The following is a 20,807-nucleotide window of genomic DNA, read 5'->3' on the forward strand; positions in this document are numbered from 1 at the left end:
ACAGCTTTTTCAATTTGTTTTTAGAGGAATGAAAGATTCGAAATAGCCCGATAGTTTTTATATTTTCTGGGTCAAGGTTTGGCTTTTTCAAGAGAGGCTTTATTACTGCCACTTTTAGTGAGTTTGGTACACATCCGGTGGATAGAAAGCTGTTTATTATGTTCAACATAGGAGGGCCAAGCACAGGAAGCAGCTCTTTCAGTAGTTTAGTTGGAATAGGGTCCAGTATGCAGCTTGAAGGTTTAGAGGCCATGATTATTTTCATCATCAGAGATATAGTCCTAAAACACTGTGTGTCTGAGTCTCTCTCTTAAAACACTGAGTGTCTCTCTTGATCCTAGGTCCTGGCAGAGTTGTGCAGACTCAGGACAACTGAGCTTTGGAGGAATATGCAGATTTAAAGAGGAGTCCGTAATTTGCTTTCTAATGATCATGATCTTTTCCTCAAAGAAGTTCATGAATTTATTACTGCTGAAGTAATCATCTTGGGGAATGCTGCTTTTTAGTTAGCTTTGCGACAGTATCAAAACGACATTTCGGATTGTTCTTATTATCCTCAATTAAGTTGGAAAAATAGGATGATCGAGCAGCAGTGAGGGCTCTTCGATACTGCACGGTACTGTCGGAAGTTGGAAGACTTCCAGTTTGGTGTGGCGCCATTTCCGTTCCAATGTTCTGGAAGCTTGCTTCAGAGCTAGGGTATTTTCTGTATACCAGGGAGCTAGTTTCTTATGACAAATATGTTTAGTTTTTAGGGATGCAACTGCATCTAGGGTATTGTGCAAGGTTAAATTGAGTTCCTCCGTTAGGTGGTTAACTGATTTTTGTCCTCTGACGTTCTTGGGTAGGCAGAGGGAGTCTGGAGGGCATCAAGGAATCTTTGGGTTGTTTGAGAATTTATAGCACGACTTTTGATGCTCCTTGGTTGGGGTCTGAGCAGATTATTTGTTGCGATTACAAATGTAATAAAATGGTGGTCCGATAGTCCAGGATTATGAGGAAAAACATTAAGATCCACAACATTTATTCCATGGGACAAAACTAGGTCTAGAGTATGATTGTGTTAGTGAGTAGGTCCAGAGACATGTTGTACAAAACATGTTGCCTTTTGGAGTGGGTCTGTGGACTTTTCCATGTGAATATTAAAATCACCAAAAATTTGAATATTATCTGCTATGACTACAAGGTCCGATAGGAATTCAGGGAACTCAGTGAGGAGCACTGTATATGGCCCATGAAGCCTGTAAACAGTAGCTATAAAAAGTGATTGAGTAGGCTGCATAGATTTCATGACTAGAAGCTCAAAAGACGAAAATGCAAATGTTTTTTTTGTAAATTGAAATTTGCTATTGTAAATGTTAGCAACACCTCCGCCTTTGCGGGATGGACGGGGGATATGGTCACTAGTGTAACCAGGAGGTGAGGCCTCATTTAACACAGTAAATTCATCTGGTTTAAGCCATGTTTCAGTCAGGTCAATCACATCAAGATTATGATCAGTGATTAGTTCATTGACTATAACTGCCTTCAAAGTGAGGGATCTAACATTAAGTAGCCCTATTTTGAGATGTGAGGTATCACAATCTCTTTCAATAATGGCAGGAATGGAGGTCTTTATCCTAGTGATATTGCTAAGGCGAACACTGCCATGTTTAGTTTTGCCCAACCTAGGTCGAGGCACAGACAGGGTCTCAATGGGGATAGCTAAGCTGACTATACTGACTGTGCTAGGGGCAGACTCCACGAAGCTGGCAGGCTGGCTAACAGCCTGCTGCCTGGCCTGCATGCTATTTCATTGTGGAGCTAGAGGAGTTAGAGCCCTGTCTATGTTGGTAGATAAGATGAGAGCACCCCTCCAGCTAGGATGGAGTCCATCACTCCTCAGCAGGCCAGGCTTGGTCCTGTTTGTGGCTGAGTCCCAGAAAGAGGGCCAATTATCTACAAATTCTATATTTTGGGAGGGGCAGAAAACAGTTTTCAACCAGCGATTGAGTTGTGAGACTCTGCTGTAGAGCTCATCATTCCCCCTAACTGGGAGGGGGCCAGAGACAATTACTCGATGCCGACACATTTTTCTAGCTGCTGATTTACATGCTATGTTGCGCTTGGTGACCTCTGACTATTTCATCCTAACATCGTTGGTGCCGACGTGGATAACAATATCTCTACACTCGCCAGTTTTAGCTTTAGCCAGCACCATCTTCAGATTAGCCTTAACGTTGGTAGCCCTGCCACTGGTAAACAGTGTATGATCGCTGGATGATTCGTTTTAAGTCTAATACTGCGAATAATGGAGTCGCCAATGACTAGGGTTTTCAATTTGTTAGAGATAATGGTGGGAAGCTTCGGCGTCTCAGACTCCGTAACGGGAGGAGTAGAGACCAGAGAAGGCTCGGCCTCAGACTCCGACTCGCTGCTTAATGGGGAAAACCGGTTGAAAGTTTCTGTCGGCTGAATGAACGACACCGGTTGAGCATTTCTACAGCATTTCCCCCCAGAAGTCATGAGAAAGTTGTCTGGCTGCGGGGACCGTGCGAGGGGATTTACGTTACTATCTGTACTTACTGGCGGCACAGACGCTGTTTCATCCTTTCCTACACTGAAATTACCCTTGCCTTACGCTTGCGTCTGAAGCTGCGCTTGCAGCACAGCTATCCTCGCCGTAAGGCGATCGTTCTCCTGTATATTATGAGTACAGCGACTGCAATTAGAAGGCATCATGTTAATGTTATTACTTAGCTTCGACTGTTGGAGGCCCTGACGAACCATGTCCAGATAAAGCATCCGGAGTGAAAAAGGTGAATGAAAAAAAAATTGAGTGAGGGAAAAACTAAAAATATAAACGGTAATTAAAAAGTAAAAACTGTAAAGTTGTCAGGTAGCAAAGTAAGGTTGACAACAAAACGCAGGAAGCCGATTCTAGATTTGATTTTGGATTGGAGATGCTTAATGTGAGTCTGGAAGGAGAGTTACAGTCTATCCAGACACCTAGGTATTTGTAGTTGTCCACATATTCTAAGTCAGAACTGTCCAGAGTAGTGATGCTGGACAGGCGGGCAGGTGTGGGCAGCGATTGGTTGACGGAAGGAGAGTTGTATGGCATTGAAGCTCTTCTGGAGGTTTGTTAACACCGTGTCCAAAGTAGGGCCAGAAGTATACAAAATGGTGTCGTCTGCGTAGAGGTGGATCAGAGAATCACCAGCAGCATGAGCGACATCATTGATGTATACAGAGAAGAGAGTCAGCCTGAGAATTGAACCCTGTGGCACCCCCGTAGAGACTGCCAGAGGTCCAGACAACAGGCCCTCTGATTTGACACACTGAACTCTGTCTGAGAAGTAGTTGGTGAACCAGGCGATGGTCAGTGATCTGTTTGTTACCTTGGCTTTCAAAGACAGGCAGGGTAGGATAGATACAGGTCTGTAGCAGTTTGGGTCTAGAGTGTCTCTCCCTTTGAAGAGGGGGATGACCGTGGCAGCTTTCCAATCTCTGGGGATCTCAGACGATACGAAAGAGAGGTTGAACAGGCTAGTACTAGGGGTTGCAACAATTTCGGCAGATAATTTTAGAAAGAGAGGGTCCAGATTGTCTAGGGCATGTTGCTGTGGGGGGTGCAGGGCTGTTGACTGGGGTAGGGGTAGCCAGATGGAAAGCATGGAAAGCAAATGGAAAAATTGATTTATTGGTGGTGACAGTGTTTCCTAGCCTCAGTGCAGTGGGCAGCTGGGAGGAGGTGCTCTTATTCTCCATGGACTTTACATAATGATGGAGCTTCCATGGCTGCTCCTGTACTAAGTGGACCTAATGTCAGGACTGGTATTGCTGCTAGCCCTGGTATGGTTTTGAGACCTGTTCAGAAATCTTGACCTCATGAATGTGCTATGTCAAAGGATACTTTGACTGTGAATAAAGTTAACTTCATAGCTTTCATTAGTAAGGTTATCTACACGACTTGTATTGTGGAAAGCAGAAATGGCAGGTTGAATTTATTATATATATATATATATATATATATATATTTTTAGTAGGACATAATTAGACAGACCATGATTTCTCGCACACTCCAGCACAGTAGGTGGCGGCATGCACCTTAACGTTTGTTTGCGGACCGCCATGATATCAAGGAAGAAGAAGTGCACATTAATCATTTGTAAAGTTCAGCTACGAAGGATATTTTGCCCGCCACCAGGTGGCCGTCACAGCGCGCGGACATCAACATCATAGATCATCCCTATCATTTTTTCACCTGTGCGCGCACTGCAGCCACAGATAGGACAGCACAAGACGCACGTATTGTGTAATTTGGGGGAAACCATTGGAGCCTTCGTGCGAAAAACCGATTGAGCCAGTTTGTGGAAAACAATTCATGGAGTGTTTCGGTCAGCAGAAAATACCACTGTAGTCTCCTCCTGTGGCACATTTAGCGGAAATGCTTTACCTGGTGTTTCAGTTCGGACTGTGAACCACTTTGGAGAGGAACGCAGTGGAAGCGCTTCAAATGTAAAGCAGATGAGGCAGAATTTGACCTATCAAATCGGGATTTAAAAGTATTTAATCCAAAGGTAAACATATTCCGAATGAATGATTTTTTGCCGTCGTCTGCAGGCCATTTCTGTATGGCAAGTTTCTAATACTTTATAGTCAGTGTGTTATGTGTAGTGTAGCATGCTGAATTTGGCAGTTGTGTGATGAGGGGAACGTGAACTCACGTGTCATCATAATGTCATAACTTTTTTATGAGCTCTGACATATGCCGCGGTCAAATACTTGTTGGAACTAGGAAACTCTGAAATGTTCTAATGGTTGTAGCCTAGTTATACGCGTGCCGCGTTCAACGAATCAGCAAGTCGGACATTTCTTAGTTCCGACCAGCATATGAACGTGGCAATAATGATAAGTGTCATATATTTCATAACTTTCATCCTAAAGTTGAACTTTCCTACTAAACAATGAGGAAAATAAGATCTCAATGACGTATCAATATCTTGCCTGGACAACCAACGTTGAATTGCATTGAATTCTACATCGGGCAGAAATGATCGTTTGAATCAGGAAAGTTTCCTCTCACGACCTCTACAAGCCAGAATGTTGAATACAATTCTATTTTAACATACTTTACAGTTTGGCCTTGTGGTTAGTCCTTTTGATGGTAGGAATGTCGCACAATCGGCTATATCAACAGGGAAGTATAATTACATAAACTTTTCAAAGGGCTGGTAGTGCAGTCATATTTCTATCACCTGAAGCATGTGCTGAACCATGGAAACACGTGCACGAGCTCAGCAAATCCTGCATGTATTTTTATGTTGTGGGCATGCTTCAGTTGATAGAAATCGGACTTCGAAAAGTTGATGTAATTATACTTTCCTGTGGATATATTGTCTCACATTCCTACCACCAAAAGGACCAAACGGTAAAGTACATTAAAATATCATTTTATTACACTTTCTGGCTTGTAGAGGTCGTGAGAGGAAACGTTCCTGATTCAAATGCTCATTTCTCCCCTTTTTAGAATGCAATGCAATTCAACATAGGGTTTCCAGGCAAATCAAGATCATGCTTTTAGAACTATGTGAGGTAGGCCTAATTTGACATAGGCTACATGATTGGCAATCGGTGGGACAGTACAGGTACAGCCAACTTGGCATGCAGGGTCAGGGTGGTGGATAGCCTGGAGACCCAATGTTGAATTGCATTGGAACTGTCAAACAGACAGGTAAAAATACATATAATCTTAAACATGTTTTACGAAAGAGATATTTACAATGAAAGACATTTAGATTTCTATTAATTATCTGAGCAGGACTCATGGACACTGACATAGCGCCAACCTACCTTACCATAACACTATCTCTCCCAGTCAATTGCCTCATGGCAGTCTGATACATGTATTTCCTATTTCCTTTATCTTGAGTGAAGATTATTTATTAACCTGACTGGAGATAACCTGACAGTCTCAGTTCTCGAGAGGGGACTTCTTCTGTTTGTAGACATACTGTACATTGCCTGGCCATGGACTTAGAACTGAAAGCTGCAAACAAAGTTGTTTTGACTGCAGATCAATTGTGAAATGAAACAGGACTCCAATTTATTCACATCTTTCTATGGATAAAGTCCTTTTGGAGACAAATTGGCCAGATTTCAGTCGTTTTAGACGTTGTCACATGATATGTCAGTTGCTTGTTTTGTCTCATTAATTTGATTGTGGACAACTAAAACCTGATAATTACCACTAATTACCAGTGCAGTCTGCTAATAAACATTGGCCTATAGTTTATTTTGACCAAATTGTCCTGATCATTTCAGAACACCCCTCTCTAACCTCTGCCCCTGATGACTTCACCATGACTTCTGAACTGGAGTGGAGACAATATACTTTTGTTTAGGAAGGGTGTGTCCTGCACTGGTGTTTCTTCCTTCTCACTCGGCTGCCTGCCAAGCCAGGGCTTGTACCCATGGAGATAACAGGTGCCTTATGTAACCACAGATCCAGGGGGAGATTCCTCTGCACAACTAGGGCCCTGACCTTTCTTCCAGCATGGGACTTGACCTAGAAAAACTCAGGGCCCTAGGAATAGAGGGATGAGGGCATGACAGATCAAGAGGATCTTAAGAGAGGAAGGATAGCTCAGTCTAGATAGTGGTTAGTGTTTGGGAGATCTCAGGGGAAAATGACCACAGTGACCAGTGGGGAGGAGGGTTAGTCAGTAGAACTTAGTTCACAGCAGTGTGGACAGATAACGTCTCAGTATTATGATGGGCTGAAGACATTCTAGCCACAGTCTGGAATGGGCGACAGTCCTGTGAGTGTGGTGAAATCAGCAGTGACTCAGGTCTGTAGTGTAGTGAGAAGCCTCCTTTGTGTAGACAGAGTGGTAGACACTATGTTTAATCAGTGGGATTGGTTTACTTACTCATCTGTAATCATTGAACCATTGATCAGCACTAATGGGAAATCCAATCAGTCAAAACGTTAGCCACGCTAATGTGTGTGTGAGCATGTGTCTCATGTTCTCAGGCCAACATTCCTAGGTCGGCGGACTGTGTTTCAGTAGTAGTAGCCAAACGGGACAGGCCTTCTTTTAGTAGCCTATTTAGGCACTCTAAAATGCCAAAACAGTTTACATAGAGAACATTTGCATTTGTTCACTGCTGGATTAGTCTGCTCTGCTCTCCTTACTATAAGATTTCCCAGTCCTCTCACCCTACATAGTGCTTAGTGTATGGCAGTCTGTGACTGAGTGAGTGAGTGTGTGTTATTGTGGTTGGGGCACAGAGGGCTTGTTTTGACTGGAGAGAACAGAGACTTCAGAGATGCCAGTGGCAGGAGAGGATGTTTTTTAAGCCACAGCTGTGTTTATCCCAGCAGTCACTAAGTCACTACTGTCAAAAGACTTCACCTCCCCTGGTTTTGTTCCCTCAGACCAGGGTCTTCATCCCCATAGATACAGAGGTCCAGGCTTAGGCCCACGGCAACACTTATATGAGGTTTAGAATCGGGCAGATTCAACAGCCCAGTCTGAGAAACTCAAGAGTCTCTCACTATTGAAACATGTGAACAATATGAGAAAGTAATGAGGGGTACCGGTAACTTTAGCCTGTGCATAATTCGTTTTAAAACTTTATCTTACAATGGTATTCTCTTATGACCCTTGCCATTATGTTTTTATGACTCTGGTTCCTAGGCTACTGTATAAGTTTTTTGTCAGGCAGAAAGAGGGAGGTAGGTGGGTGGGGGGTGGGGGGGGGGAGAACAAGAGGGAGAGAGGGGGTGAAGGATATTTGGAAAGAGGAGTTCCTCAGTAATTATCAATCTCTCAGGAATGCAGGCTCTACTCTTAGACAAGCTGCTGCATGGCTACAGTGGCCCAACAGCACTCAGACTTGAACAGATCTGTCCACGGCTCCACATATTCACCCTTACAGCAACAATGACCCTGATTCACTGTCGACTGACCTCATTTCAGTTGGGTCTTATCCAACTCTTTATGTATGTTTAGTATTGGCATGTATTGTTGTGTTGAATTTATTTCTATCGATATACTGATCCACATATCCTTTATTATAGCAAACAGAAACTTAGGTAAGGTTTTGCCTCAAGAAAAATGCATATCTATATATTCTTGAAATACTAGCGTTCAAACTCACTGTCTCTTTAGAAGGCCATTTGTGTCTTGTCGGATGTTTTTTAATGTTTCCTCTTTTCCACTAATTTTACAAAAGTCCATGGGAAGACCAGGAATTGTCCAGAGCCATGTGCATAAAATGCTTTTGAAAAAATGCATTGGGAAAAAAATATGATTTGTTAACGCAATGTTCTGACATTTGCCTTGTACAACGTACCTCTGTGTTTTGAGTAACTTTGAGTGAAATCATCACATTGAAAATAGGCACATTCCTTTGGTCTTACCCGCTGTCATTGCTTATTAATGTGACAATCCTTTTTAGGAGATGGATTTCATTGGGTTGTTCCAGTTTTCCCCTAGTGGTGACTCACATACATCATGTACATACAGTTGAAGTCGGAAGTTTACATACACTTAGGCTGGAGTCATTAAAACTCGTTTTTCCAAACACTCCACAAATTTCTTGTTAACAGAACAATAGTTTTGGCAAGTCGGTTAGGACATCTATTTTGTGCATGACATAAGTAATTTTTCCAACAATTGTTTACAGACAGATTATTTCACTTATTCACTGTATTACAATTCCAGTGGGTCAGGAGTTTACATACACAAAGCTGACCGTGCCTTTTAACCTGCTTGGAAAATTCCAGAAAATGATGTCATGGCTTTAGAAGCTTCTGATAGGCTAATTAACATAATTTGAGTCAATTGGAGGTGTACCTGTGGATGTATTTCAAGGCCTACCTTCAAACTCAGTGCCTCTTTGCTTGACATCATAGAACGCAAGAATAAACACCATGGGACCACGCAGCCATCATAACGCTCAGTAAGGAGACGCATTCTGTCTTCTAGAGATGAACATACTTTGGTGCGAAAAGTGCAAATCAATCCCAGAACAACAGCAAAGGACCTTGTGAAGATGCTGGAGGAAACCGGTACAAAAGTATCTATATCCACAGTAAAACGAGTTCTATATCGACATAACCTGAAAGGCCGCTCAGTAAGGAGGAATCCACTGCTCCAAAACCGCCATTAAAAAAAGCGGTTTCCAACTGCACATGGGGACAAACATGGTATTTTTTGGAGAAATGTCCTTTGGTCAGATGAAACCATGGAGCAATGGGGTGGCAGCATCATGTTGTGGGGGTGCTTTGCTGCAGGAGGGACTGGTGCACTTCACAAAATAGATGGCTTCATGAGGATGGAAAATGATGTGAATATATTGAAGCAACATCTCAAGACATCAGTCAGGAAGTTAAAGCTTAGTCGCAAATGGGTCTTCCAAATGGACAATGACCCCAAGCATACTTCCAAAGTTGTGGCAAAATGGCTTAAGGACAACAAAGTCAAGGTATTAGAGTGGCCATCACAAAGCCCTGACCTCAATCCTATAGAAAATTTGTGGGCAGAACTGAAAAAGCGTGTGCAAGCAAGGAGGCCTACAAACCTGACTCCGTTACACCAGCTCTGTCAGGAGGAATGGGCCCAACTTATTGTGGGAATCTTGTGGAAGGCTAACTGAAACGTTTAACCCAAGTTAAACAATTTAACGGCAATGCTACCAAATACTAATTGAGTGTATGTCAACTTCTGACCCATTGGGAATGTGATGAAAGAGATTAAAGCTGAAATAAATCATTCTCTCAACTATTATTCGGACATTTCACATTCTTAAAATAAAGTGGTGATCCTAGCTGACCTAAGACAGGTAATTTTTAAATGTCAGGAATTGTGAGTTTAAATGTATTTGGCTAAGGTGTATGTAAACTTCCGACTTCAACTGTACACCGCGCCTCTGGTTCAGAACGTGCATGTGTTCTAATCACCTGCCTCACTGTAGAATGCCCTTCACTTGAGTGGTTCTGCTCTTCTTTATTTGATAATGCCCACAGAATAGAGGCATACCCTGATTTATGAAATATCAGTACTAGAGGTCGACCGATTATGATTTTTTTCAACACCGATACCGATTATTGGAGGACAAAAAAAAAGCCGATACCGGTTAATCGGACGATAAAAAAAAAAAAGTATTTATTTATAATAAAGACAATTACAACAATACTGAATGAACACTTATTTTAACTTAATATAATACATAAATTAAAATCAATTTAGCCTCAAATAAATAATGAAACGTTCAATTTGGTTTAAATAATGCAAAAACAAAGTGTTGGAGAAGTAAAAGTGCAATATGTAAAAAAGCAAACGATTAAGTTCCTTGCTCAGAACATGAGAACATATGAGAACATATGAAAGTTGGTGGTTCCTTTTAACATGAGACTTCAATATTCCAAGGTAAGAGGTTTTAGGTTGTAGTTAATATAGTATTTATAGGACTATTTCTCTCTATATACCATTTGTATTTCATATACCTTTGACTATTGGATGTTCTTATAGGCACTATAGTATTGCCAGTGTAACAGTATAGCTTCCGTCCCTCTCCTCGCCCCTACCTGGGCTCGAATCAGGAACACATCGACAACAGCCACACTCAAAGCAGCGTTACCCATCGCTCCACAAAAGCTGTGGCCCGTGCAGAGCAAGGGGAATAACTACTCCAAGTCTCAGAGCGAGTGACGTTTGAAATGCTATTAGCGCGCTAACTAGCTAGCCATTTCACATCGGTTACACCAGCCATTAGGCTGATAGGCTTGAAGTCATAAACAGCGCTGTGCTTGTGAAGAGCTGCTGGCAAAACGCACGAAAGTGCTGTTTGAATGAATGCTTACGAGCCTGCTGCTGCCTACCATCGCTCAGGCAGACTGCTCTATCAAATCATAGACTTAATTATAACATAACACACAGAAATACGAGCCTTTGGTCATTAATATGGTCGAATCCGGAAACTGTCATTTCGAAAACATAACGTTTATTATTTTAGTGAAATACGGAAACGTTCGGTATTTTATCTAACGGGTGGCATCCCTAAGTCTAAATATTCTTGTTACATTGCACAACCTTCAATGTTATGTCATAATTATGTAAAATTCTGGCAAATTAGTTCGCAATGAGCCAGGCTGCCCAAACTGTTGCATATACCCTGACTCTGCGTGCAATGAACGCAAGAAAATACACAATTTCACCTGGTTAATATTGCCTGCTCACCTGGATTTCATTTAGCTAAATAAGCAGGTTTAAAAATATATACTTCTGTGTATTGATTTTAAGAAAGGCATTGGTGTTTATGGTTAGGTACAGTCAGCCAACGATTGTGCTTTTTTCGCAAATACGCTTTTGTTAAATCATCCCCCAGCGTTGCATCGATTATATGCAATGCGGGACACACTAGATAAACTAGTAATATCATCAACCATGTGTAGTTAACTAGTGATTGATTGATTGATTCGTTTTTTATAAGATAAGTTTAATGCTAGCTAGCAACTTACCTTGGCTTCGCATTCGCGTAACAGGCAGTCTCCTTGTGGAGTGCAATGTATTCAGGTGGTTAGAGCGTTGGACTAGTTAACTGTAAGGTTGCAAGATTGCATCCCCCGAGCAGACAAGGTGAAAATCTGTCGTTCTGCCCCTGAACGAGGCAGTTAACCCACCATTCCTAGGCCGTCATTGAAAATAAGAATGTGTTCTTAACTGACTTGCCTAGTTAAATAAAGTTGTTGTTTTTTTTATCGGCAAAATCAGTGCCCAAAAATACCGATTTCCGATTGTTATGAAAACTTGAAATCGACCCTAATTAATCGGCTATTCCGATTAATCGGTTGACCTCTGATCAATCAGTACCGTAAAGCCACCTTTCACATGAGTAAAATGTTGACACTTAATCAGTTATTACAGCAGCACGCGCCATTATTTCACATAATGTTCACTCTATTCAAAACTGTACATGGGCAGTTCCATCAAAAGCGGCCCATGAGCACCAACATGTGAAGCTCATAGCAGCATATCATATTGGGTGTCAAATTAAAGCTGAGTCTATATTTTTAGGAAATAAAGGCATAGATACATTTTTCAAACATTTCCATCTAAGGACTATGGGCATAACTTAATGCTTTGACAAGTTCACAGAAGTAAAAAAACGTGTGAATCCGTTACCAAATTGGTAACAGAATTACCCCAAAAGTGTAACGGAATTACTGCAACTGAGTTAGCTACAATGGTCACAAACACAGTTGGGTCACTTGCTTCTGTCCTCCCTTCCATGGCATACTGTTATGTTCAGCTCACAACTATTTTCTTTGTCTTTCTGTTGTCTGGTGGTCAAACCAAGAGTGTTAAAACAGCCTAAGTCTTGACAACTCCTCCCTCTCTCTCTCCAGTTAATATCACCTCTCCCAGCTCTTACTGACACCTACCCATTAGCCCCCTCTTTCCATTTACTATAATCAACATCCTCACCCACTGAGCACCAACTAACACCAGACCTCCATTGATGTTGAAAATGTGTAAAACTTTGGTCAGTTCACCCTGGCCTTGATGTTAATGTCCACAGACAGACCGGACTGGACCTATCATAGACATGTTTCACAAGTTTGCATAGCACAAGTACAGTACATTGAGTAGAATACAGTACTGTACAGTGAGTTGAGCACAGTAGTCCAATACACTAGTACAGTATATCTACTGTACTGAACTACTGAGCTGTGCTGTGCTGTGATGTCCAAAGTTGTGAAACATGAGGAGAATAATTATCCATTTATGTGTCGTAGAGATCAGGGACCCATGATGTCATTCCATTACAGTAATTCCGTTACCGTGTGTAAATCCACTAAACTTAAGGTAGGTGCCTTCTCATAACCAAAATATATATATTTTTAAACTCAAGATGCCATGTCATAGCTGAAAACCCATCTTTTTTATTTGAATTCTGAGCAGATATTTTAAGAATTTTTGGAGAATGTGGTCGGATAAAACACTGAGGGAGATTTTACCGTAATTCTGTCACCAAAGTTTGCATCTGCACAGTTCTTCCACTAAATTAGTTAAAAAATAAAAAATGTAAAACAATTATTAAAAGTAGTCCTTGTGCATAGAGTTTGGTTTGTTAAACTTTGAAATCAATGGTTTTAGTTTGGCATACATTTTCAAGTGAAAAAATCTGAGTAAAAGTGTAATTCCCTTATCATGGAATTGCCCACATTTTACTACCCTAAGAAGACATTGGGTTTGAGGGGGGGGATCTATGTCCCACACTGATCTCTGAAGGTGGACTAAATGTTGACTAGAACATTGAACACTGCTCTGCCACTTTAAATCCCAGTGTCCAGACTTGGAGGTAAATGTGAATGTGCTCTTGTTTAAACTAAGCTATACTCACTCTCTTTAAACAAAGGTGTCTGTTTCACTGCCACACCCTCCTGTCTTTGACTTGTCCCCACGGGCGCATGTACCAGCCAGGTTTGCTTCCTCACCCTGAGTCACTATTGCAACAACTCCTGTAGTGTAAACTTATTCCAATCTTCACTTGCACAATACTATGACATTAATATACAGATTGTGCTGTTGCATTACAATGGTCTGGATGTGTCTGCCACAGCAGGGAGGGTGTATGATATTTATGCCTCTATCATTCTCACTCAATATTCACAATTTAAATCATAATAAATATTTAATCATGGTAGCATCCACATTAATGAAGTTTTCAGAAACATATTCTATTCTTATTTAAAATAAAATGAACTCTAAAATGACACAGTACATTATTTACCATTCATTTATATTGGGCACAACAAGGGACTAGATCAAGTGCATGAATTTCTAAACGGTAAAAGAGACATGAAAAACCCTTATACAAAAGGAGGCACTGTACTGCCGCCTCATAAAGCATTTGATCTTAAATCCAATGCTGGAGTATAGAACCAAATTCAAAGTTTTAGCGTCACTGTCATAATAAATACATAGGGGAGTGTACAAAGTACTGTGTGGGTCTGATGTTTTCTTCAGGCAAAGCAGGTGCCAGTGCCTTAACTCCCCAGGCTTACTCATATAAAACTGGAGACCTACATATCCCATGGAATTTATGCTCTGGCAGCTTCATTAAATAATACCCGCAAAACACCCGTCTTAATGTCAACAGTGAAGAGGCGACTCCGGGATGCTGGCCTTCTAGGCGGAGTTCCTCTGTCCAGTGTCATATTAATCTTTTATTTTTAATCTTTTATTTTTATTGGCCATTCTGAGATATGGCTTTTTATTTGCAACTCTTCCTAGAAGGCCAGCATCCCGGAGTCACCTTTTCACTGTTGACGTTGAGACTGGTGTTTTGCGGGTACTATTTAATGAAGACTTGTGAAGCGTCTGTTTCTCAAACTAGACACTCTAATGTACTTGTCCTCTTGTTCAGTTGTGCACTGGGGCTTCCCACTCCTCCTTCTATTCTGGTTAGGGCCAGTTTGCTCTGTTCTGTGACGGGAGTAGTATACAGCGTTGAGATCTTCAGTTTCTTAGCAATTTCTTGCATGGAATAGCCGTCCTTTCTCAGAACAAGAATAGACTGACGACTTTCAGAAGAAAGTTCTTTGTTTCTGGCCATTTTGAGCCTGTAATCGAACGCACAAATGCTGATGCTCCAGATACTCAACTAGTCTAAAGAATCAGCTGTTTCCAGCTACAATAGTCATTTACAACATTAACAATATCTACACTGTATTTCTGATCAATATGATGTTATTTTAATGGACAGAATATGCTTTTCTTTAAAAAATAAGGACATTTCTAAGTGACCCCAAACTTTTGAATGGTAGTGTATGTATAGTGGCTTGTGAAAGTATTCACCCCCTTGGCATTTTTCCTATTTTGTTACCTTACAACCTGGAATTAAAATATTTTTTTGGGGGGGGTTGTATCATTTGATTTACACAACATGCCTACCACTTTGAAGATGCAAAATATTTTGGTGTTGTTAAACAAACAAGAAATAAGACAAACTGAAAACTTGAGCGTATATAACTATTCACCCCCCCAAGGTCAATACTTTGTAGAGCCACCTTTTGCAGCAATTACAGCTGCAAGTCTCTTGGGGTATGTCTCTATAAGCTTGGCACATCTAGCCACTGGGGTTTTATCCCATTCTTCAAGGCAAAACTGCTCCAGCTCCTTCAAGTTGGATGGGTTCTGCTTCTGTACAGCAATCTTTAAGTCATACCACATATACTCAATTGGATTGAGGTCTGGGCTTTGACTAGGCCGTTCCAAGACATTTAAATGTTTCCCCTTAAACCACTCGAGTGTTGCTTTAGCAGTATGCTTAGGGCCATTGTCCTGCTGGAAGGTGAACCTACGTCCCAGTCTCAAATCTCTGGAAGACTGAAACAGGTTTCCCTCAAGAATTTCCCTGTATTTAGCGCCATCCATCATTCTCTCAATTCTGACCAGTTTCCCAGTCCCTGCCTATGGAAAAACACCCCCACAGCATGATGCTGCCACCATCATGCATCACTTTGGGGATGGTGTTCTCGGGGTGACGCGAGGTGTTGGGTTTGCACCAGACATAGAATTTTCCTTGATGGCCAAAAAGCTACATTTTAGTCTCATCTTACCAGAGTACCTTCTTCCATATGTTTGGGGAGTCTCCTACTTGCCTTTTGGCGAATGCCAATCATGTTTGATTATTTTTTTCTGGACACTCTTCCGTAAAGCCCAGCTCTGTGGAGTGCACGTCTTAAAGTGGTCCTATGGACAAGATACTCCAATCTCCGGTCTCGGGAGCTTTGCAGCCTCTTCAGGGTTATCTTGGGTCTCTTTGTTGCCTCTCTGATTAATGCCCTCCTTCCCTGGTCTGTGAGTTTTGGTGGACGGCCCTTTCTTGGCAGGTTTGTTGTGGTGAAATATTCTTTCCATTTTTTAATAATGGATTTAATGGTGCTCCGTGGGATGTTCAAAGTTTCTGATATATGTTTTTAACCCAACCCTGATCTGTACTTCTCCACAACTTTGTCCCTGACCTGTTTGGAGAGCTCCTTGGTCTTCATAGTGCCGCTTGCTTGGTGGTGCCCCTTACTTGGTGATGTTGCAGACTCTGGGGCCTTTCAGAACAGGTATATATACGGAGATCATGTGACTCTTAGATTGCACACAGGTGGACTTTATTTAACTAATTATGTGACGTCTGAAGGTAATTGGTTGCACCAGATCGTATTTAGGGGCTTCATAGCAAAGGGGGTGAATACATATGCATGCACCACTTTTCTGTTTTTTATTTTTTAGAATTTTTTAAAACAAGTTTTTTTTTCTTCACTTCACTAATATGGACTATTTTTGTGTATGTCCATTACATGAAATCCAAATAAAAATCTATTTAAATTACAGGTTGTAATGCAACAAAATAGGAAAAACGCCAAGGGGGGTGAATACTTTTGCAGGGCACTGTATGTATGTATGTACATTTAGTTATTTTGCTGCTGTTTAGTACTGTTCAGGAGATGATTCTCTTGGTTGACGTAAAAGCACCACATCTATTGTGAGGGAAATGTAAACGGCATGTCAGAGCACAGGCCTGCCTCAGTAGCATTGGGCTGGAAAACCACAGCGGAGGCCAATGGTGTATGTGGCTGCAGTTAAATAAATAGTCCCAATGTTTATACCTTCAAGGAATTCTCAAGGAACTTTTGTCCTTAAACCTCTTTTTGTTGGTATTATTATGTGTGTATTGTTTCTGTTTCAACACCCAGCCACCATTGAGATGTGTGGTTAGGAGTCCTACAATTTTCGTGCCAATGAAGCAACTGTGTAATTTTGGTAGGGGAAACTTTGTGAGAATTTTTTTTTCCTGATCCTTAATTTGTGTGTGTGTGAGAAAGAGGGTCTCTTAGGCATATTCTGAACAATTTAGTTGGGAAGTTACCAAAGTGCTCTGTTGTATGCTTAGGAAAATATTTATTTATCTATGGAAGGCCATGCATCAAATACGAGCAAATCAATCACAGCTACAGCATTGTGCTAGATGCACTGGAATTATATACAATGTTGTCATGAATGTTGTGATTGTTGCTCTGATTTGTAGCACCTTCTCATTTTGAAATGCATGATCCTTTGTTGGACCTAACATAATCTTGTGTAATGTGTGCAAATTAGGGTTAGGTGGTATCCAGATTTCCATGTATTCATACCATGCCTGTGCCGTCCCGTAATATAAGGTATTACCAACAGTGTACAAAAGGGGCAGTATTTTTTGCGGCGGAGTATTTCTGTCTGTAAAAAATCTCTTCTGTGGGGAAAAAATCATTCTGATTGGCTGGGCCTGGCTCCCCAGTGGGTGCACCCATGGCTGCACCCCTGCCCAGTCATGTGAAATCCATAGATTACCGCCTAATGAATTTATTTAAATTGACTGATTTCCATATATGAACTGTAACTCAGTAAAATCTTTGAAATCGTTGCATGTTGCGTTTTATAATTTTGTTTACTATAGACAGCAAAGCAGGGATCTTAATCCAGGAGGGGATTATCTCTGCTGCTCTTACCAACGCTAACAAGTTAGCAAAACCCAATCCTGGTGAATTTAATAGTTATAAGAGATATAGCTGGCAAACAGTAGTTTGCACAACAAGTGTAACTTGATCACCTCATTTAAGTTGCACTGCAGGAGTGACTCACCTCACGAAGCTTCCGTTTTGCTCATTGTGCTTCTTTGTAAACAAACACATGTGACTGGCTGTTTGTGCCAGTAGACGCAACATGCAACAATAAACGCAACATGCAACAATTTCACGTACTTTACTGAGTTACAGCGAATAAAGAAATCAGTCAATTTAAATTGATTCATTAGGCCCTAATCTATGGATTTCACATGACTGGGAATACAGATATGCTGCTGTTTGTCACAGATACTGTTTATTTTACATTTTTAAGCAGGGGCGTGGATCAGAAAACCAGTCGGTATCTGGTGTGACCACCATTTGCCTCATGCAGTGCGACACATCTCTTTTGCATAGAGTTTATTAGGCTGTTGATTGTGGCCTGTGGACTGTTGTCCCACTGATCTTTAATGGCTGTGTGAAGTTGATGGATATTGGCGGAAACTGGCACAGATCCTTGCGACATCTGGCTGTACATTATCATGCTGAAAGATGAGGTGATCGTGGCGGATGAATGGCACGACAATAGGCCTCAGGATCGTGTCACGCTATCTCTGTGCAATCAAATTGCCATCGATAAAATGCAATTGTGTTCGTTGCCCGTAGCTTATGCCTGCCCATACCGCCACCATGGGGCAATGTTCACAATGTTGACATCAGCAAATCGCTCGCCCACACGACGCCATACACGTGGTTTGCAGTTGCGAGGGCAGTTGGATTTACTGCCAAGTTCTCTAAAATTGCATTGGAGGCAGCTCATTGTAGAGAAATGCACATTCAGTTCTCTGGCAACTGCTCAGGTGGACATTCCTGCAGTTAGCATGCCAAATGCACGCTCCCTCAACTTGAGACATCTGTGGCATTGCGTTGTGTGACTAAACTGCACATTTTAGAGTGGCCATTTATTGTCCCAAGCACCTGTGGAAGGTGCACCTGTGTAAAGATCATGCTGTTAAAACAACTTCTTGATATGCCACACCAATCAGGTGGATAGATTACCTTGGCAAAGGAGAAATGCTCACTAACAGGGATGTAAACAAATTTGTGTCCGAAACTTGAGAGAAATAAGCTTTTTGTGCATATGGGAAATGTCTGTTTTATTTCAGCTCATGAAACATGAGCTGAACACTCTACATGTTGCGTTTATATTTTTGTTCAGTATATTTAAAATGTAATTTGCAAATAAATTCATAAAAAATCCTACAATGTCATTTTCTGGATTTTTTTCTCCTCATTTTGTCTGTCATAGTTGAAGTGTACCTATGATAAAAATTACAGGCCTCTCATCTTTTTAAGTGGGAAAACTTGCACAATTGGTGGCTGACTAAATACTTTTTTGCCCCAGTGTATGCAACAGTTTGGGCCGCCTAATTTGCCAGAGTTTTACGTAATTATGACATAACATTGAAGGTTGTGCAATGTAACAGGAATATTTAGACTTATGGATGCCACCCGTTAGATAAAATACAGAACGGTTCCGTATTTCACTGAAAGAATAAACGTCTTGTTTTCGAGATGAAAGTTTCCGAATTTGGCCATATTAATGACCTAAGGCTCGTATTTCTGTGTGTTATCATGTTATAACTAAGTCTATGATTTGATAGAGCAGTCTGACTGAGCGATGGTAGGCACCAGCAGGCTCGTAAGCATTCATTCAAACAGCACTTTCGTGCCAGCAGTTTGCCAGCAGCTGTTTATGACTTCAAGCCTATCAACTCCCGAGATTAGGCTGGTGTAACCGATGTGAAATGGCTAGCCAGTTAGCGGGGTGCGCGCTAATAGCGTTTCAAACATTGTTCCCCTTGCTCTGCATGGGTAACGCTGCTTCGAGGGTGGCTGTTGTCGTTGTTTTCCTGGTTCGAGCCCAGGTAGGAGTGAGGAGAGGGACGGAAGCTGTTCTGTACACTGGCAATACTAAAGTGCCTATAAGAACATCCAATAGTCAAAGGTTAATGAAATACAAATGGTATATAGAGAAATAGTCCTATAATTCATATAATAACTACAACCTAAAACTTCTTACCTGGGAATATTGATGACTCATGTTAAAAGGAAACACCAGCTTTCATATGTTCTCATGTTTTGAGCAAGGAACTTAAACGTTAGCTTTCTTACATGGCACATATTGCACTTTTACTTTCTTCTCCAACACTTTGTTTTTGCATTATTTAAACCAAATTGAACGTTTCATTATTTATTTGAGGCTAAATAGATTTTGATTATGTATTATATTAAATAAAAATAAGTGTTCATTCAGTATTGTTGTAATTGTCATTATTACAAATACATTTTTTAAAAATCGGGCTTATAACCGGTACCGGCTTTTTTGGTCCTCCAATAATCGGTATCGGTATCGGCGTCGAAAAATCATAATCGGTCGACCTCTAGCCCCAACCCCAGTGAAAATGTGTGTACTTCATTTTTAGAAGCAGGAAGTCATTGGTTTGTTTTCAGGTAACCATGGTGTGATGTGAGTCAGTTCCTTGCGACCAGACTGAACCAAACATGGATCAATCAAATTAGACAAATGTACACTCCTGAGCTCTTCTCCAGCCACCCGTTTGATTATTTCACTGAACATCCATGGGAAAGTACACAATTTCCTATTAAGACATTCATGTGATATGAGCTTGTCTCTCTTAACATTCCTTGTGAAATGCTCTGCTTGGGATAGCAGAGCCAAGCAGTACTGTGGTGTTAGTTCAGTGATGGTCACTGTCTGTCTGGGTGGGTGGGGATGATGTTCCCCATATTCCTCCATTTAAGAGCATTCGGAGATTCCAGTGGTTGAGTGCTGACATTCCTCTAGGAGATTGGAGTGATTAACGGTTAATTTATGACCAGTGTGAGGGGTGTCTGGCAGCCTGCATCTGCTGCAATCATTTAGCTAGTGTTTTAGAGCCAAACCAGGGCCTTAGTTACAGTACACTACATCTCATCCTAAATCTTTCAATACTTTAAAAGGATATTTTGATAATGGAGCTCTGTTAGAGAAGAGCCCATTTATGATAATTTTGAGACCCATCTTAGAGAGGGATTGCAGAGGCCAAAGGCTCCTCCTGGACATTTTGGCATTAGGGATGGATGGCAGTAGAGGGGCATCTTGCCAAGACTCAGTGATTTGGGGATTTTTATGTGTTGGTTGCATGCC

At 41.3% G+C, this 20,807-nt stretch overlaps 1 protein-coding gene across 3 annotated transcripts in view; it reads left to right on the forward strand.

Annotated features, from left to right (window-relative positions):
• Nucleotides 1-4,266: 4,266 nt before the first annotated feature.
• Nucleotides 4,267-20,807, forward strand: part of LOC109893765 (uncharacterized protein KIAA1522 homolog) — a 44,603-nt gene continuing 28,062 nt past the window's right edge. Inside the window, exons 1-2 of one of the 3 annotated variants that reach the window (XM_031829028.1) lie at nt 4,268-4,562; nt 6,307-6,468. The gene's annotated coding sequence lies outside the window, so the exon portion shown is untranslated. Of the gene's footprint in view, nt 4,563-6,306; nt 6,469-20,807 lie in introns of all 3 variants that reach the window. The other 2 variants (XM_031829029.1, XM_020486978.2) reach the window with 2 other exon arrangements.

This window comes from Oncorhynchus kisutch, linkage group LG7 (genome assembly GCF_002021735.2).
Source record: "Oncorhynchus kisutch isolate 150728-3 linkage group LG7, Okis_V2, whole genome shotgun sequence".
In the NCBI taxonomy this organism is placed as follows: domain Eukaryota; kingdom Metazoa; phylum Chordata; class Actinopteri; order Salmoniformes; family Salmonidae; genus Oncorhynchus; species Oncorhynchus kisutch.